Source organism: Neophocaena asiaeorientalis, unplaced genomic scaffold, assembly GCF_003031525.2.
Source record: "Neophocaena asiaeorientalis asiaeorientalis breed wild unplaced genomic scaffold, Neophocaena_asiaeorientalis_V1.1 scaffold403, whole genome shotgun sequence".
Taxonomy (NCBI): Eukaryota; Metazoa; Chordata; class Mammalia; order Artiodactyla; family Phocoenidae; genus Neophocaena; species Neophocaena asiaeorientalis.
Genome location: NW_020171984.1, coordinates 54,933 through 61,771, shown reverse-complemented (window position 1 = coordinate 61,771; position 6,839 = coordinate 54,933).

Genomic DNA, 6,839 nt, shown 5'->3' with positions numbered 1-6,839 from the left:
TCTTTCCTCTGTTTTCTTCTGCCTTCCTTTGGGTTACTTGTACCTTTTTTTCTTTTAGAATTCCATTTTGCTTTATCAATAGTGCTTTTGAATGTATCTCTTTGTATACACATTTAGTTGTTGTATTATATTATGCACATATAACTTTTCATAGTCCTCTGCTGTCAAGATTTCACCAGTTTGAGTGAAGTGTAAAAACCTTTCAATCCTTTCAGTTCCTTTACCCTCTGTCATTTATAATACAATTGTCCTAAATATTTCCCGTACATGCTTTGAGATCCATAGACAATGTTACAATTTTTGCTTCAATCACCAAATGTAATTTAGAAAACTTAAGAAAAGAAAAAATTCCATTGTATTTAGCTAATATTTTTACTCTTTCTATTGTTCTATCTCCTTTCCTGATGTTTCAAAAATTCTTCTTCTTCTTTTCCTTTCCAGTTCAAGAACCTCCTTCAGCCCTTTTTTAAAAATATAGGGTGGATCTACTGGTGACAAACGCTTCTAGTTTTCCTTCATCTGAGAATGTCTTGATATCTATACACTTTATTCCTGAAGAATATTTTCACTGCATATAGAATTCTTAGTTATAGTTGTTTTCATCACTTGGAAATGTGATGCCCCTTCCTTCTGGCCTCTTTGGTTTCTGATAAGAAACTTGCTGTAATTCAAATTGTTTTTTACTTATAGGTAAATTATTATTTTTTTCTTTCTGCTTTCAAGATTTTTCATCTTTAGTTTTCAGAATTTTGACTATGATGTATCTTGGCGCGATATTTTTGGGGGTGCATCCTATTTTGGGTTAGCTCAGCTTCTTGAATCTGTAGTTTTATGTCTTTTGCCAAATTTTTTTTTCAGTCATTATTTATTCAAATATGTTTTCAACCCCACCCTCTTTCTCCTCTCCCTCTGGGATGCAGATGAGATAAATATTAGATCATTTGTTATACTACCACAGGTCCCTGAGCCTCTATTAACTTTTTTTTTCCAATCTATTTTTCTCTGGTTAATTTCTATTGTTTTATCTTTACTTTCACCAATCCTTTCCCTATCATTTCCACTCTGCTGCTGAATCCTTCTAGTGAGTTTACTATTTCATTTATTGTAATATTCAGTTTTTAAATTTCCATTTGGTTCCTCTTTATATTTTGTATTTCTTTGCTGAGACTTTCTAGTTTTTTGTTTCAAGCATTTTCAGAATTTTTTAATTAAAGTGTTTTTATCATGCCTGCTTTAAAACCTTTGTCAGAAAATGCCCATCTCTGTGTCATTTCTGGTTTGGTGTCTGATGATTACCTTGTCTTTCTCAAGTTAAGATAGTCTTGGTTCTTGGTATAATGAGTGATTTTCAGTTGTACCCTGGACATTTTGATTACTGCATTGAGACTCAGATCCTATTTAAATCTTCTGTTTTGCAGGCTCCTCTGACATCACATCAGCACAGAAAGGAAGACCCCCACCTCAATTCTGCCAAGTGGGAGTGAAATTCCATCACCCTGGCTGGGAGGGTATGATGATTAATTTTATATGTCAGTTTGACTGGGCTATAGAATGCCTTGATTGTAAAGATTATTTCTGGATGTGCTGTGAGAGTGTTTCCAGAAGAGGTTAACATTTGAATTGGTGGACTGAGTAAAGCTGATGGTCCTCCCCAAAGTGGGTGGGTATCATCCAATCTATTGAGAGCCTGAACAGAACAAAAGCTCAAGTGCAAATGCTTGAGCTGATACCAATCTTCTCTTGCCCTTAGTGTTCCTGGTTCATCTCTTCTTCCCACCTCCCTCTAGTTTCTCAGGAGAACCCTAATACGAGGCATGGGCGGTGGGGGGAAGAGGGGAGAGTGCCTTGTAACTGCTCCCTACATGTTCATGACTTTCACGAACACTATGAAGGAGGAAAGGTCTCATTATTATTGGGTGGCCATGACAATCCCAGCTTCTCTTGGTATTTTCTGAAATCATCCCAGCAAGACAATCATGGAAGTCTAGGTTCCCCACTTAACCTTTGCTGAGGGGGATGACGGCCCATTTTGTTCCATGGTGTCTGGCTGCAGTAAAGCAGTTATTGTCTGTAAGTTTTCTGTCTTGCTAAGTTGCCTCTTTCCTGGTCCTTGTTTATTTCCCCCCCAAATTCATATTTTGAAGCCCTACCCCTGAGTGTGGCTGTATTTGGAGATGGGGCCTCTAAGGAAGTAATTATGGTTAAATGAGGTCATAATGTTGGGCTTTGATCCAATAGGGCTAGTGTCCTTATAAGGCACACCAGAGAACTAGTGTTCTCCCCATGCAGCCCCACTCCCTATGTACGTGCACCAAGGAAAGACCATGTAAATATATAGTGAGAAGGAGGCCATCTACACACCAGGAAGAGAGCCCTCACTGGAAACCAAGTCAGCCAGAACCTTGATCTTGGACTTCTGACCTCCAGATCTGTGAGAAAATACATTTCTGCTGTTTAAGGCATCCAGCCTGTGGTACATATGGTAGTCCTAGCAAACTAATACAGATTCCCTTGGCTCAAGGTTTTAAATGGGGTTGCAGACAAGCTGTCAGTCAGGATCATCCCAAGGCTTAAATAAGGAAGGATGAATTTCCAAGCTCATTACTATGGTGTTGGCAGGATTCAGTTTCATGTGGGGTGTTGGGCTGAGGGCCTGTTTTTCACTAGCTATTGCTAGGAGGCCTGTCTCAGTTCCTTGGCAAAGGGGCCTCTCCACAGGGCAGCTCACAATATGGCAGCTGGTTTCCAACACAGTGAGGAAGTGAAGGAGCAAGGGAACAAGAGAATGAGAAAGCAAGAGTGTCTGCTCAAGAGAGAAGCCAGTCTTTTACTTAACCCTAATCTCAGCAGTGACATCCCATCACCTTTTCGATTCATTAGAAATGTCACTATATCCAGCCCACACTCAAGGAGAGATTAAGAAAGGGCCTGAATACTAAGAGGTAGGTATTGTCAGAGGCCATCTTAGAGGCTCCCTACAAGCTTTCAATGGCCAAATTTGGGACAATTTGAGCAGCATAATAAATGACACTAATGGATTAAAACTGATAGAATAAACATCCATGAGTCCATACTGTTATAAACAAAATAATTGAGTAAATAAATACAGATCTTCAAAATATGGTGGGGTTATGTCCTGATAAACCCATAAGTTGAAAATGCATTTAATACACCTAACTTATGGAACATCATAGCTTAGCCAAGCCTATCTTAAATGTGCTTAGAACACTTACGTTAGCCTAAAGTTGGACAAAGTCATCTAACACAAAACCTACATTATAATAAACTACTGAATATCTCATGTATTTTATTGAATACTATGATGAAAGTAAAAATCTAGAATGGTTGTAAGGGTACGGAATGTTCTAAGTGTACTGGTTGTTTACCTCCCTGACTGTGTGACTGACTGGTTCACTGCCACTGCCCAGCATCACAAGACAGTATCATACTACATATCACTAGCTCAGGAAAAGATCAAAATTCAAAATTCGATGTACAGTTTCTACTCAACTTCTATTGCTTTCACACTGTCGTAAAATCAAAAAATTATAAGTTAAACCACTGTAAGTCAGGGACTGTCTGTAAATAAATGGAGGGGAAAGGACAGCTCTTCCTTAGAGTAGAATTCCATTTAACAAAGGTAGAAAGAAAAAAGGAAATAGAAAATCACCATTTGGTAAATACCACAGTAATAATTGCTGTGAGCAAGAATGAAATCTAAAATTACTGGATGAAACTCTGATTTAAAAAATAAGGTAAATGCAAAGTCTTAAAGTTTCTCCCCACAAGCTACTTATTAATTTAAAAAGAAAATTTTTTAACTTTACAGTGGAGAAATCTGATAAATAACAACTTAACAGAATGATCAGACTTAACCATTAATGACTTACCAATTTCACGTACCTCTAACATGATGCACCAAGAAGGGCACATCACTTCTGTAATCGTCTTGCCAAAAATGCATCAATCAGAAAACCCAAATTGATTGATTTCTCATCAATCAGAAAACCCAAATTGAGGGACATCTTACAAAATAATTTTCCCATACTCTTCACGTGTCAAGATCATCAAAGATCATCAAAGACAAAGAAAGACTAAAAATTGTCTAAGATTCCACGAGGCTAAGGCGACAGGATAAACCAACACAACATGGGATCCTAAATCGGATCCTGAACCAGAAAAAAAGACATTGCTTGGATAATTTTTTTTAAGAACCATCTTTTATTGAACTATTTTATTTTTAAAAATTTTTATTGGAGTATAGTTGCTTTACAATGTTGTTAGTTTCTACTGTATAGTAAAGTGAATCAGCTATATGTATGCATGTAACCCCTCTTTTTTGGATTTCCTTCCCATTTAGGTCACCACAGGGCACTGAGTAGAGTACCCTGTGCTATACAATAGGTTCTCATTATTTATCTATTTTATACATAGTATCAATAGTGTATATTGACCCCAATCTCCCAATTCATCCCACCCCCCTTTCCCCCTTGGTATCCATGTTTGGATAACTAATGAAATTTAAATGGAGTCTGTAAATTAGTAAAGAGTATTGTATAGATGTTAATTTTCTCAATTAAATAATTACAGTTATGTAATATACTAACATTAAAAGCTGGATGAAGGGTATACAAGAACTCTGAGTACTGTTATATTTCAAACAACTTTACAGACGTATAATTTACTCACTAGCAATCCTGCTCTCCCTCAGCCCTAGGCAACTACTAATACACTTTGTCTCTAGAGTTGCCTATTCTGGACCTTTCACATAAATGGAATCATACGGAAATGGAAGCTTTTTGTAACCGGCTTCTTTCTTTCAGCATAATGTTTTCGAGGTTCATCCATCGTTATGTGTTGAATTGTGTACCCCCAAAAGATGTTCAAGTTCTAATCCCAGTACCTGTGAATGTGCCTTTATTCGAAATTTGGATCTCTGCAGATGTCAAGTAAAGATGAGGTCATTAGCTGTATTGGGCCCTAATCCAATGATTGAGTCCTCATAAAGAGGGGAAATTTGGACACAGCGATAGATACACTTAGAGGGAAGATGAGATCAAGACACAGGAAGAACACCATCTGCAAGCCACAGAATGCCTGAGGCTACAAGAAGCTAGAGGATAGGCAAGGAAAAGATTTTCCTTCACACCCCTCAGAAGAAACCAACCCTGCCAATACCTTGATTTCAGACTTCCAGCCTCCAAAACTATGAGACAATAAATTTCTGTTAAGCCTCCCAGTTTCTGGTACTTTGATATGGCAACCCCAGAAATTGAATATATTCATGATACAGCATATTATCACTACCTCATTCCTTTTTATTGCCAAAATTATTCCACTGTGTGGCTGTATGACATCTGGCTTATCCACTCAACATCTGGGTTATTTTGACCTTTTGGCTAGCATAAAAAATGTTGCTGTAAATATCTGCATACAAGTTTCTGTGTGGACATGTTTTAATTTCTCTTGGGTATATGCCTAAGAATGGAATTGCCAGGTCATATAATTCTATGTTTACCTTTTTAAGGAACTGCCAAACTATTTTCCAAAGTAGCTGCACCATTTTATATTCCCACCAGTGAAGTGTGAGGGTTTCAACTTCTCCACATCCTCATCAACACTTGTTACTATCTGTCCTTTTGAACATAACCAAGAGAGTATGAAGCAGTATCTAATTGTGGCCTTGATTTGCATTTTTGTAATGACTAAGGATGTTGAGCTTTTTTTGTTTTATGTGCTTATTGGCCATTTCTATATCTTCCTTGAAGAAATTTCTACTCAAATCCTTTGCCTAGTTTTTAATGAGTTTATCTTTTTTATTGACTTGTAAGAGTTTATATATTCTGGATACTGAATCCTTATCAAATATGATTTGCAAGTATTTTCTCTCATTCTTTTTGCTTTCTTGATGGTGCTGTTTGAAGCACAAAAGTTTTACATTTTTATGAAGTCCAATTTGTCAACTTTCATATCTTTTATTATATTTGCAAGACTTCAGTACATCTAAAATTACTTCAACATAAAAAAACTATAAAAATCTATGTAAAAAGTTTAGAAGACTATGTTCTAGACTACCAAAAGGAAGGAGAAGTGGAATTTTTCATTTGCTATTCAACACAATTCTGTTTCTTTTCTTTTTTCTAGATTATACAAGTGATGCAAATTCTCTGGAAATTTTAGAAATTAACATTATTAGTAAATCTCACACAAGCTTATAAACACTCATAAAAATTAAGGATCATTTGTTCTATGAGGGGCGAGCCATGTAAACAATGTGGGAATGGATGACTCATGGACTAACAGGAATTTGTGTTGCCATGCTACACCAAGGAGAGGTGGTGCCCAACCAGGGCCATTCAGCAGGCAATGATTTGAACTGGCTTTACAAGGTGAATGATGCCTGTGCTTTAGGGGAAAAAGAGAGAGGAGGTTTTCTAGAGGGCAACCAGGAGTAAAGGAATGTCAACGGAGCAGTGATGTAAACCCCTGATAGTAAGCCAGACTGCATGACACTGGATTTTGAAGGGGCTTCCATGACATGGGATGCAATCCATGCAGGCCACGGGGCATCCTTGAAGACTTCTGGACAAAGACATGGCCAGGAACCATGGAAATGTCTGAGATACATTTTATATTCTGCGTACATCCTGGTTGGTCAGAGACAGCCTCAGATTACACCTTTGGTCCTGGAGTTGCACCCCCTTTCATTCTCAAAAGCGCCCAAATTTGGAGGATAAATATTATCATCTACACACACACACACACACACACAAACACACACAACAGAACTTTCACAGTTCTCACCTTTATTATGCGAAATGCACTGAGATTTTGCATTC